The sequence below is a fragment of the Diadema antillarum genome, unplaced genomic scaffold (genome assembly GCF_040938485.1).
Source record: "Diadema antillarum isolate AM-2024a unplaced genomic scaffold, OU_Dant_1.0 scf00000030, whole genome shotgun sequence".
Taxonomy (NCBI): Eukaryota; Metazoa; Echinodermata; class Echinoidea; order Diadematoida; family Diadematidae; genus Diadema; species Diadema antillarum.
Window position 1 is genome coordinate 1777393 of NW_027270919.1, and position 12275 is coordinate 1789667.

General features: G+C 38.8%; 1 protein-coding gene across 1 annotated transcript in view; it reads right to left on the minus strand.

Moving 5' to 3' along the window:
- LOC139740713 (transmembrane ascorbate-dependent reductase CYB561-like) overlaps positions 1–7373 on the minus strand; it is a 31201-nt gene extending 23828 nt beyond the window's left edge. The window contains exon 1 of the mRNA XM_071651282.1: positions 7322–7373. The gene's annotated coding sequence lies outside the window, so the exon portion shown is untranslated. The remainder of the gene's footprint in view (positions 1–7321) is intronic.
- Positions 7374–12275: the final 4902 nt, after the last annotated feature.

A 12275-nucleotide genomic window follows, 5' to 3' on the forward strand; every position in this document is an offset into this window, starting at 1 on the left:
ATACATTTGTTTGTGTATCATTTGAATATTATATGAGTACGCCTACATGTGCTTGATATGTATTATGTAAATAATGTGTACATATTTACATGAATAAAGCCATTTGTGGGAATGGTCAAAGTATTCTTTCTGTGAGACTTACACCTATACATTCAACAAATTCATGATGATAATGGTAACAACGACAACACATTACACAATACTATGGATGTTTGACGATGCTGAAGAATCCTAAAGAGTTTGAAATCTAAACCAAATCTAAACATATATGCAAAGTAGCAATGATTCTGCAGTGAGTTGTGCATGTGTGGTGTGTGTGACTGGAGGGAGTGATAATACAAACTCATAGAATATCCGGCAGGCGAAAAGAAGCTATACATGCAAAGCACAATTTGGATGATATATTATGATTACTCCATTGCCTCCGACTCGTGCACGTGTTCGTCATAACTGCATCCAGTACATGGGAAATTACTTTGATAAGCAACGGTTTACACAATATTTCAAAGTATCAACTGCTCCCATCACAGAGTTACTTTTCTTTCTCTCCCTTTCTATCTTTCTCTCTCTCACCACCTCTCTCGTTCTCTCTCTCTCTCTCTCTCTCTCTCTCTATTTATTCATCCATATATCGGTAAACTTGTATGTATCTAAGTATCCAAGTATTCATTTGTCCATCTATTTATGCATCTTTCATAACCTATCCATCGTCTATCTGTCCATCCATCTTTTTATTTTTTTTATCTATCTATGATATCCATCCATTTATCTTTCTTTCTATATATATCGAACTGTCTATCTATTTATCTATCTATCGTATCTATCTATCTATCTATCTGTCTATCTATCTATCTATCTATCTATCTATCTATATTTTTTTCGTCCATTACACATCCCATGCTGAATGTACACGTGGACTAAGGGACGGACACAATGTTTTTTCTCCAGTAGTTCTCAGAGGTTAAATTGCCACTTCAGCTTAAAATATGACCAATTAAATGGTATGAGTGAGCTGTATAATTTCTCATTTTGTGTAGGTTTGACTACAATTTATGTTTGACGGTCCTTTAAATCTGATCACTTTAATAGGAAATCTAAGGTCGTCGAGGATTTGAAACAGGTTCACATGTTTTTAATGTTTGTGTATAATATAGAAGTATATATATCTCACGAAAACCTCGAGGTATAGCAGATCACGCCATTGTGGCCTCCCGAATAGACAATGTATCCGACATAATGCAGTCTTGATAGGTCTGTAGACAAATCGAGTTCCCTTCGGCTAATCCTGATGATTTCCTTTACGGTGTCGTGTAACGATTGCATTCAAGTCGTGTTTATGTTTGCATTTTCGCCCTTTGTTCTTTGTGTTCTATTATGTTGATGTTTTTGCACATTGACGTCATAATCAATTCGTATACTGTATACTGTCAAAAGATGGTTGTGCTCATAAGCCTTGATGTCTCTTTGTAAAAGAACTGAATTCCGGGGCTCACGTTGGATATTCATTGTGTATCGTGGTGACTATACCTGAAAGAGGTGGTAAGTTTGTAACATGACCACCACCATCATCCCCCCCCCCTCCCATCACACACACACACACATAGGTCCTACACAAACGTTCCGCGGCGGCTCCATACATAGGCCTACATGTGCACAATATCATTATTCAGGCAAGAACAATTAACCACGGGAGTATACTGTCATGATAGCCTTGACGGATAAAAAAACAAAAGGAAAGCACAAAGCAGGTATAAATGCCTCGTCTGAGTGTGATTTGTTCCCGTCTACTGAATACGAGAGCTTCGCTTTACGAATTCAGAAGCGTTGTATTATTGCATTCATTTGATGCTGAAATATATCCTTGTGTCCTATTTGTAGTAACCACGCACGGCAGCAACTGACAAGCTCAGAGCCAATTTTGTTATGATCCACAGCAATGTGGCGATTGCGCCATACAGGGGATTGTAATCGTCATTGATAAGGCCGGGTTCGTCTTAATGAATCCTGTAATACTGTCATTACAAGGAGAATACAATCTGGGCTTAGTTAGCAGAAAAACTGATAGTACGTAGGTCCATGGTCGAATTCATTCGGAGGGCTTGTTTATGTCCGGTTTGATTTCGTCATTGGTAGTCATTTTAATGATCTGCAGTAAAGGAAATAAATGCTTTATGTAAATTGATTCAGACACTCAGTTACCGAGATTTATTGTATATAGTCTTCAATGGAGACGACATACTAGTATTGCATGCGCTATAATAATTCCCAGATATTTTCGTCTTCTGTAACCCGTATACGTCAACATGCACAAACACACACATCTTACACGCACACACAAGCTGAAATGCTTCGTCGATCACCACGTGGCACTGAATAAAAAAAATTAAAAATGATGATATGAGACATATTGATATATTGCACGTAATCACACTCCATACGCCTGAGTATCATTTTTCACAAACACTTCGCCGTCATGTCGTTCGGGTAGGTGACTGTTTAACTGTTTGATTGCCACGTTTGTTTCCCGTCCATGGGTTTGTGTGTGGGATTTGTACACATTTGGCTCACTGGCACAGAATAATGTGTATACATTGCTGCTATATTCGACAATATGGAATCAGTCATATAGCATTTTACTTTTTACAAGACATTATATAGTTAACATTACGTCCAAATACTTACATTCATTAAGTCTTCAAGTTGCTGACCGCGTTGTCACATGTGCACATTATCAATCGAGGACAAATAATCTAAGGTTCGGGCAAACAGTGAGTCATTGGCATTGCAAAGAAAACTATGTTTTGATTGTGTGATGATTGTAATTATTGTGTTTAAGTCGAATTATTAACGACTCAAGATTTCACATTGAACTCCAATACAGACCTCTTGACAATTGGTATAAGACGCATGACGAGACAACATCTGTCGATGTATATCAGCTTTGCGCCATATTATATCCTCTCATCGGGATGTCAAAGGATGTCATAGTTTTAATGGTATCAAAGCATCCATTATTAGTGCCATAAGGTTGGATATCAAAATGGAAATGCAAAAAGAAAACCGAAAAGCTCTTTGAACATGATATGATAAAAGTGCCAATAATAATGACAATACTCTGGCAGTTTAGAACATTACTCCTGCTTTCTGCGACATAAATTTCAGATAATCAGCATCATAAATTGACTTGAATTGATATTGAATTTGATTGAAGCTGACAATACGCTTTAGAATGGCATCAATGCATTTTCATCGGGGCTGGAAGTCAGGTCATTACACTTCAGCAATGGTGCATCGGAAAAACAAAAACAACCACAACAACAAAACAAACAAACAAACAACTTATGTAGTAGGTAAAGAAGCTTTAAAGAATGTAACCCCAAAAGTTAAAAGCCCCAAAATCTCCGACGCGTATGGCTTACTCAAAAATGTAACTACCAATAATGAAATATATTTAAATCATGTCTGAATGAAGTTGGTCAAAATCGGATTATGTTAGTTTGAATACCTATTCGTATTTAAACCAGGGGTGACGAACTTGTGGGAAAGTGCATAATATATTGAGGCGACCTTTACGTCACTTGCAGCAAATACAACAAATTAATCTTGATTTTCAGAAGACTAAAAAAAAGACAGATTTGAAATCGGATGAATTCGTCTACTTTCTGTAACTCAATATTCTTGACACAGCAAGGGAAAATAGCGATATTTCACGCTCAAAGGAGGATTACAGGTAATGAGGATATACGAGGATAAACGGTACAAGCAAAAAGGGGACATTAAAGGTGAGATGCCTCTGTGACGTCATGTTCGATGCCCAAATGTCTCTAGACTGATGACACTAACGTCTTCGTATGATACCAAACTGTCAGTGATGTGGAGAATTACCCCTTGGGAAATATAAATTTACTCTGCGATCGTATAACCCAGCTCCAAATTTCTTAACCGTGATAGCTCATGAATGTGATGAACTCAAGGTTTTTGCTCATCGCTATATTATGATAAAGTAACATCCACATATCATACCGTTGTCTTCGTTGTCTTCATTCAACCGGTAAAGGCTTCAGGCAACAACTGACGAATGTTGAATGTGTTTCTGTTCCGTTGTTTTTTTAAGGGGGACGGGGCTTGGGCCTTTTTTTTCTTTTTGCATAATACATAGGAATACACAAGATCTAACCGCTTGCCCCTCCCCCTACTTTTTTACCCTGGAAGTGGCGCCAGAACAATGTGGTAAAAGGTTTTTTTTTTCTTTTGCGTTGAAGCCGATTAACCCTGAAAGTTGTACAAGAAAATTATAGATGAAACCCGGAAGTGGCACCAGAAATATAAACTTGGGCCACCACTTTAAAAAACGCTGCACCGGCCCGGATTTGTCATGTTAAGTTTGGCATCAACTGAGTGAGTTTGATACATGTTGCTCCTACCAATCATTTAATATCCCTGTATATATATATATATATATATATATATATATATATATGTGTGTGTGTGTGTGTGTGTGTGTGTGTGTGTGTGTGTGTGTGTCACATTCAAGTGAGGTTTGTGGATAATTCTGGAGGGAACTGGAAAAAAAAAGCCTCTACCTTTAAAAGAACTTGGACTTCACACGTTGCAAGACTATTTAACCCGTGCACTCTACATGCTCTATGCCAATGAGTCCAATATTTTATGCAAAAACTTTACACACTAACCTGTGGATAGAAATCAATGTGACAGCCAGAGGGTCACTCGAGTGATGTATAGTAATGGCTGTGTGATTAACAGGTAAAACCTGGCAAACGGAGTGGCATTTTTTACTGATCGCGTTATAGGTGCTTTGTGACACATCCAAGATGTAAGTGCAGTAGGTTTAAGAATGGGAGTGATTAGGATTGTCACAACTGGCATACATAGCGATTATTTCTGTGACTATTCACTGTTCTGTACAAAAGTACAAGTCGCCTTGATGAGGCCTATATCAGATTAAATGGACGCGAAACAAGGAGTTCTGTAAACTCAACTCTCCATTCTAAAGTTTTGTCTTGATAACTTCTATCACTTATCATTAAAAATCATAATTCTAAAGATTATATTCGATTGCTAATCAGCAATTCAATAAAACATGTTCACCTGATATTTCATTATTTGTACTGTATAGTACAGTAATACATGTATAATCATATAAGGTTAATGCTGTTGATCATGAGTTTTATTCTTGTCATGATTCGCCATTGTGTTTATGGTCAGTTTTTACCACTCCTATCCACCATGTTTTCTCGGAAATAAGCTTCTGACATGATGAAAATGGGCGTACACCACGTGACGTGTACAATGTCTTCAGTAATCTAGAGACGGAGTTAAACCGTTGGTTTGGCGTCTTTCCTTGTGAGATAGTATTGATGTGGTGGGTAGCCATGTGTCCTGGTCTGTGTGTGGGTAAGTACTGTGTGTGTGTGTGTGTGTGTGTGTGTGTGTGTGTGTGTGTGTGTGTGTTTGAGGGTTCCTGGTTCAGACTGTAGGGCCTATTACACTAAATGTCTGATTGAGTTCGTTTGTGTCACCTATGATCTTCTTTGAATCCTCGAGCCACCTGTCGATGGTCATCACAGTCACGAATATCATTATCTTATAATTATATACAATTCATTTTTACATCAATACTTCTCAAGATTTTATTCTCTGAAATGTAAGAACGAGCTGGACATGAGCGCAATGCTGCTTGATATCCCATGCAGTTAGAAACGATCCAGCCGATATACAGACATATTCATTTCAACTCTTGTAAACGTGTGATGACTTTTTGGCTTCTTAGTTGGCCTGATCTCGATTTTGATATCATTCGATCTTTGTTTTTGTGTTAAATCCTGTCCAGTTACAATTTCAAATGTGCATGATTCCAATTAAGTATATTTGTTCTTTTTTGTGTGTGTAAATTTAATAATTTGTGTTATTTAGAAATGTATGAATAAACGAATTTAGGTTGAAAATAGTCAAACTTTCTTCAAAGTGGTTAAAATATATTCGTATTGCTTTTGCTCCGCGTATACTCGCCATAAAGAAAAATGCAATGCACAAACTCCAACAGCAGGTATGTTTTCTCTCCATGTTCTCATCCTGACAATCTTAAAGTGGAATTATGATAATGATCGGCCGTATGACTTAAACGTAATATCTAGATACATAAAAAAAAAGAAATTGACTCCAAAATAAAATTGCGAATCATGTTGTGGCCCTCAGTTACACTATAATCATGTTGAAACTTGTAACATAAATGGTGGGCAGCTGGATGAAAAACGCTACTGTCGAATTAAGATCGTGATAAACTATCGATGTAAAAGAAATCTGAGAAGCCCTCTACTAAATCTTCTTGATCTCTTAATAATACGAAGACTGATAGCCGATGAGAATAGCGCATTTTTCATCCGGCTGGTAAATATATTTGATACGGGATTGCACGCTCCTTGCTTTTTTTCCTTTCTTTTCTGCATCCCATCTATTATTCAAAACATCAATTACGTGATAGTACACCGGATTTGCTTGCCGGGGTCACATGATTTCAAGGTAGCTGCCACCGAGGTTCATTTCGTTGTCCATTTTACCCACCATGTCCTCTGTAAGATTATATTGGCATCTCATTCCCTTTTCCATGGCATCTAATTCATCACTAACCGGCTGCAAGACTTCACGGAACGCAATAGATTAGGGGTTATCTTGCATAGCCCAATATCTAAATGCTCATGCATGAATGATTATGGCGTGGTGGCATGCACGTTTATCTACTATCCAAATGAATGCTTACCCATCTACGGAAGACAGCGCATGTATACGGTGTGTAACACAATGCGTTTTCCGCCAGTGGGCATTTTGTATGCGGAACAAGGGATGAATGCATTAGATGCCCCGCCGTATTTCAATGACGGCACTTGATTGGATGGGATGATTTGAAGCATACAACAATCAATTGCACCGACGTATAGACACATACTCAGATTTTCCCGATTCGCATCACACCACTCATGTATCCAGTCACACACTCGCAGTCAGACGACAAAAGCAAAATGACCTATACTATTTCGCGGATGAATTAACACACCAAAAATACATGATGAAAGCGACTTTGTCTGAAAGAGGTGGAATGTAGGTAGTGCACGATGCACACCCATTATGAACTAGCAAACTCACCATATGGAACGTTGACGACTTCAACTATATTCTCCAACCAAACACATCATTGCCCACTAAAGCTTACAGAAAATTGCATGGATTTCTGATTTCTACCACAATATTCACACACCGCAATGACTCAAACTAAAGAAAACATATTACTCAAAACAGCGCTTACCATGCAAGGTAGGTTTGGACGCGAAACCATGAAGGCGGACAGTCGAGATGTGTGCACCATGTATATCGGAGATGAGAACGTGTAGCCGCGATAAATGACATCCACGCCGCCACCATCCACCACCGCAGACGATGCCAATCCCACTGTGCAGAGATGCGAAGGAGCAATAGCGCTTCCGTGGGTATGTTGATGAGCGCGCAGAAACCTCCTCTAAGCCACAGCATCATGCCTGTGATTAATGCATCCCGCACGCTCTTACACGCACTAGGATAGGATGCTGAACCAGCGCCCCTTTTCTATACCCCCTTCCCCCATCTCCCTCCCCTCTCTCTTTTTCTATTTTCTGACGCTGCTTGAAAAATTGTTTGGCTTTCATCTTTTATCTGAATGATTTATGATGATAAGCTGCTGTTCTGAGGGCAGAAGATACAGAAAGTACAGTCTGCAAGAATCTTCAGCTTATTGAAGGAGGCAGACTCAACCAGAAGTAGAAGAAGAAGAAGAAAGAAGGACGATGGAAAGCATTGTGAAGGAAAGCGGCTTGGGTAAAGTAGTCTGGATTTCAACACCTTTTAAAACACCTAATGTATGTAATGATAATCATCATCATCATCATCATAATCATAACCATAATTATATATATATATATATATATATATATATATATATATATATATATATATATATATAGAGAGAGAGAGAGAGAGAGAGAGAGAGAGAGAGGGGGGGGGAGAGAGAGAGAGAGGAGAGGAGACATTTTGATGATTTTTTTTTCAGTCTGTCTTTAGAAGTGACACAGACGTTAAAAACATCTGTTGCTGCCGAATGATTTTGCTGTGCAAATTTGAATTATCGATATTATTAAGACTGAGGCATACAGTGATCATGATGATTACTAATGGTGAGTGGTATCAATGGTCGATCCCGAAGAAAACGATGAATCACTATGATATAAACTTGCATATTGCTTTATTGACAGGCAAAGGTAAATGTGTTTCAGTTATGTATACCTATAACAGTGACATTGTCTGATAGGATTCAAAATTAAAGGCAATAAAGCACAGCGGTTGCATTATCACTGATTATTAAGTTAAAAATGAACTACAGTTTTGGTCTCCGAATAACCCTGTGGCGTAGGTTAATGTTCATTGCAGAGATGGAAGTTTAGCAAGCTCGATGCCACACAGTGTGTAGTAGTTAAAATCATTCATAATGGTTTGTCATGAACACATGACCAACATCCGTTCCATGGATTGCTTGAAATGATCTTGGTATCTCAAACTTCAGCGTACGTGTCGATAAACTCTTTGCCATCTTGCCTTGAGACCTATAGGTTGGGAAACAAGTCTATCTGTCCAAGTGAATGTAATAATATTCTAACGTCATTATTTATTCAGTTTGAAATATATCGATAAAATAGACAATCGCAATGATGCACTCTTTGCATCTCAACCTGGCATCACACATTTTGAATTGCAAAAGATACTTCAAAAGACGCACAAAAAACGCAATATTTTTTCATTCAAACTTTATATAAACGGTTGATTTTTCAAATGCCTTAACACACACAAGTACATTGATACAGACAGACATTCAAAACAGACTGACATATACAGGCAGAAGACAGACATACAAATAAGTTTGCACTCCCACACACAAACATGACATTGCACATACAAACTGATACACAATGTTAAACATTTTAAAAAGATTCAAGTCCCACGTTAAAAAAAAATAAAAAAATAAAAAAATCGTCCCACCGCTTCTTCGCGATCTACTCAAGATAAAGTGAATTGCTATTTTTATCAATGATCTGATGATATCAAGCAAATAGGACCAAAGACAAAACTAGAAAGAGAGATCTTAAAGACAATATATTGGAAAATAAAAGAGAGTAAAAAGAGAATGTAAGAGAAATGGAATGTAGTTAATGTTATGTTGCTGGGAAAATTATAAATTCTATATCATACATAATGTTAGAAAAATCAGGGTGTGTGGGTAATGCGAGTCAAACAATAGATAGTTGAAATACCAAAAGTGGATTGAACAGTGCATCGTTTGATATTCTTTATTGATGAAAAGAAAAAAATAGAGATGATCAAGAAAGAGTTAATGGGAAAATAACTTTATAATTGACAAAGGTAATAATTGTAAAGAGAAGAGGGTTTTTAAGTTTTTGAGGAGAGACTTATATTAACACCGATGCACATCACAGGCTCTGAACTCTGCTCAGTAATATACTCGAGCATTAACTAAAAAATCAACGTCATCATGTGCTCTTATTCCTCTCGACCTCGAAATGTTAAGGTATCGTGACGCATGCTCTCTCCTTCAAGGTGTCCCCTTAAGCCGAAATTAACGTATCTGCCCCAGTGACTCTTGATCGTCTTTAAGCCGACCGAGAATGCATCATTTTCCGAGTACGTCAATCCACTCAGTCATACCAACGAGTCGAGACTAAAGGCACTCTAGGTCTTCCATCCGTCATTCTAAGATACCATCCTCTCAAAACAGATTAACATTATCGATGATATAGGAGGGGAGGTGTAGGGAGGAAAGGCTGTTTGTTAGTCTGTTTTTGCATCTGACGCCTTCCAGCAAGAATAAAAACAGCAGAAGCGAAATAAACTTCGCTGGGCAAAGCCAGAGGTGAAGGAAATACCTTCAAAGCGTATAAATATCTCTTGTATACAAAATGTTTTGTTGACACGATATTGAAGACGTATTCCGAAATCTTCAAAAAAAAAAAAAACAACTTATGCATCCACTCAGCTACCTCCTCTATCTTCTTCTTCTTCTTCTTCTTCTTCTTCTTCTTCTTCTTCTTCTTCTTCTTCTTCTTCCTCTTCCTCCTCCTCCTCCTCCTCCTCCTCCTCCTCCTCCTCCCCTCCTCCTCCTCCTCCTCCTCCTCCTCCTCCTCCTCTTCCTCCTCATGCAAAAACATTTTGGATCTTTCTGTTATTCCCTCTTGAGCCCCTTCCATTCTTCTTCCCTTTTCATTTCCTGCCCATCATTTTCTTCATCATTTTCTTCGTCGAGTTCTTATTTTTTCATCTCCATCACTCTCCCTCATTCTCCCGCCAAATCCCCACATTTTCCTTTCACGTCTTCTCCATCCAGTGTCTCCTTCTATCCCTCTCTTTCCTCAGTTGTTCCTTTTTCCCATTTCACCTCTGTTGCTTTTCACCTTCTCCTCCTCTTCCTCCTCCTTCTCCTCCTCTTCCTCCTCCTTTTCCTCCTCCTTTTCCTCCTCTTCCTCCTCCTCTTCCTCCTCCTTCTCCTCCTCTTCCTCCTCCTTCTCCTCCTCTTCCTCCTCCTTTTCCTCCTCTTCCTCCTCTTCCTCCTCCTCTTCCTCCTCCTTTGTTTGCTTGAGTATCTTCTTCTCTGTCGCTATTCATCATCTTCTCCTCTTCCTCCTCCTCCTCCTCCTCGATCCTTCTCCTTCTTTGCTTGCTTGAGTATTTTTGTGACTACGTGACAAGTAAAGTTGTTGTCTCCAAGGTGCTGGAGACATTTTTACATCATGACCCCTGCCATTTCAAGCCCGCCGCTGGTTACGACTCCCCAGAGAGGCACCCGTGATTATCACTGCCATTGAAGTTGGTCATCAAGACTTCCGCTCTGAGTCACTGATGTAGCCCAGGGGTTCAGGGAACTGTTATGGCTATAAATTATGTTAATGTTATAATTGTATACGCTCTCCATGCGGAAACACAGAAGAGTTTTATTGCAAAATGAGCTAAGCGCCATTTTAAACATATATATAGTGCAAGACCATCATCGCTCAGATGGAGCACAATAACCTTTCCATTAATACCTCACCTGTAACACGACAAGGAATGTTCTAGAAGTAAAAATTTAAAATATCCGGTATTTTCTTATCATTTTCTTTGTTTTTTTAGCAGCTTGAATCACATATATCTCAACTGAGCTCGTTTTGCGATAAAACTCGTCACATCATTGCGAAGGTCTGATTTTGACTGTCCTACATAGGCATAGTAGACCCTATATAGGGAATCTAATCTAGGAATGCTGGCATGCTGTCTGCAACACTCCTGTCGAATGTTATGGTGCATCTCTTCTTCGGAACCGATAATCCGCCGGCAGGTGCTGCAGTGGTTTGCGTCACATGTGAATTGATGATGATTGTAGAGATTCCACAAAATTCCTCGGTATAAACGTGATTTTATCTTTCCATGTTTCCTTTTTGGCACTATCTTATCACTGGCGCGATAAAAGGCTATCATATCAAGGTAATGTTTGGGACCTAAAAGCCGGAAGAAACGTCTGGAACTGTTTATCCTCGGGGTATTCTATCATACCAATACTTCCTATGCAAAGTATTGTTCGTTTGCACTGACGGCACCTTTACTTGGTGATACTATTATACAGGCAGCTGGCTTCAGAGTTTGAGTTGTGGGCGTTGTGGAACGTTATATAAGATATCAACTAAATTGCTGTCAGATCATGTTGTTGTAAGCACTTAACGTGTATAATACTCACCATGGGCACTTTATATCAAAACTAGGATACAGTTCGATCATCATAAAAACAACGCCCGAAAGCTTTCCTATCTCGATACCAGTCACCGTATTCCCTGGACCGAAACTGTAGAGCGCCAGCAGTAGCTGAAGAAGAAGAAGAAGAAGAATAAGGAGGAGTGTGTGAATGATCCTGAAAGAGTCCTCACCTTAAAGCCGAGTAAGTTGCTATGATAGTTGCTATGTTAGGCCTATTCCTAATTATTAGGGCGTTAAGCTCATCAGCGCATTTACGGTCAAGACACTGAGCATTTTAAGGCTGCAATTCAATTTGAATTTACTGTGTACCCTTGAGCGATCGAAAAAAAAAATATAGGAATGGCAAAAAGCTCAATTTACGTGTGTCTCTACGATTCATGATGGCATCAGAGCAACCTCTGACAAGTTTTCACATTTTTCTTGGCGTAATGAGT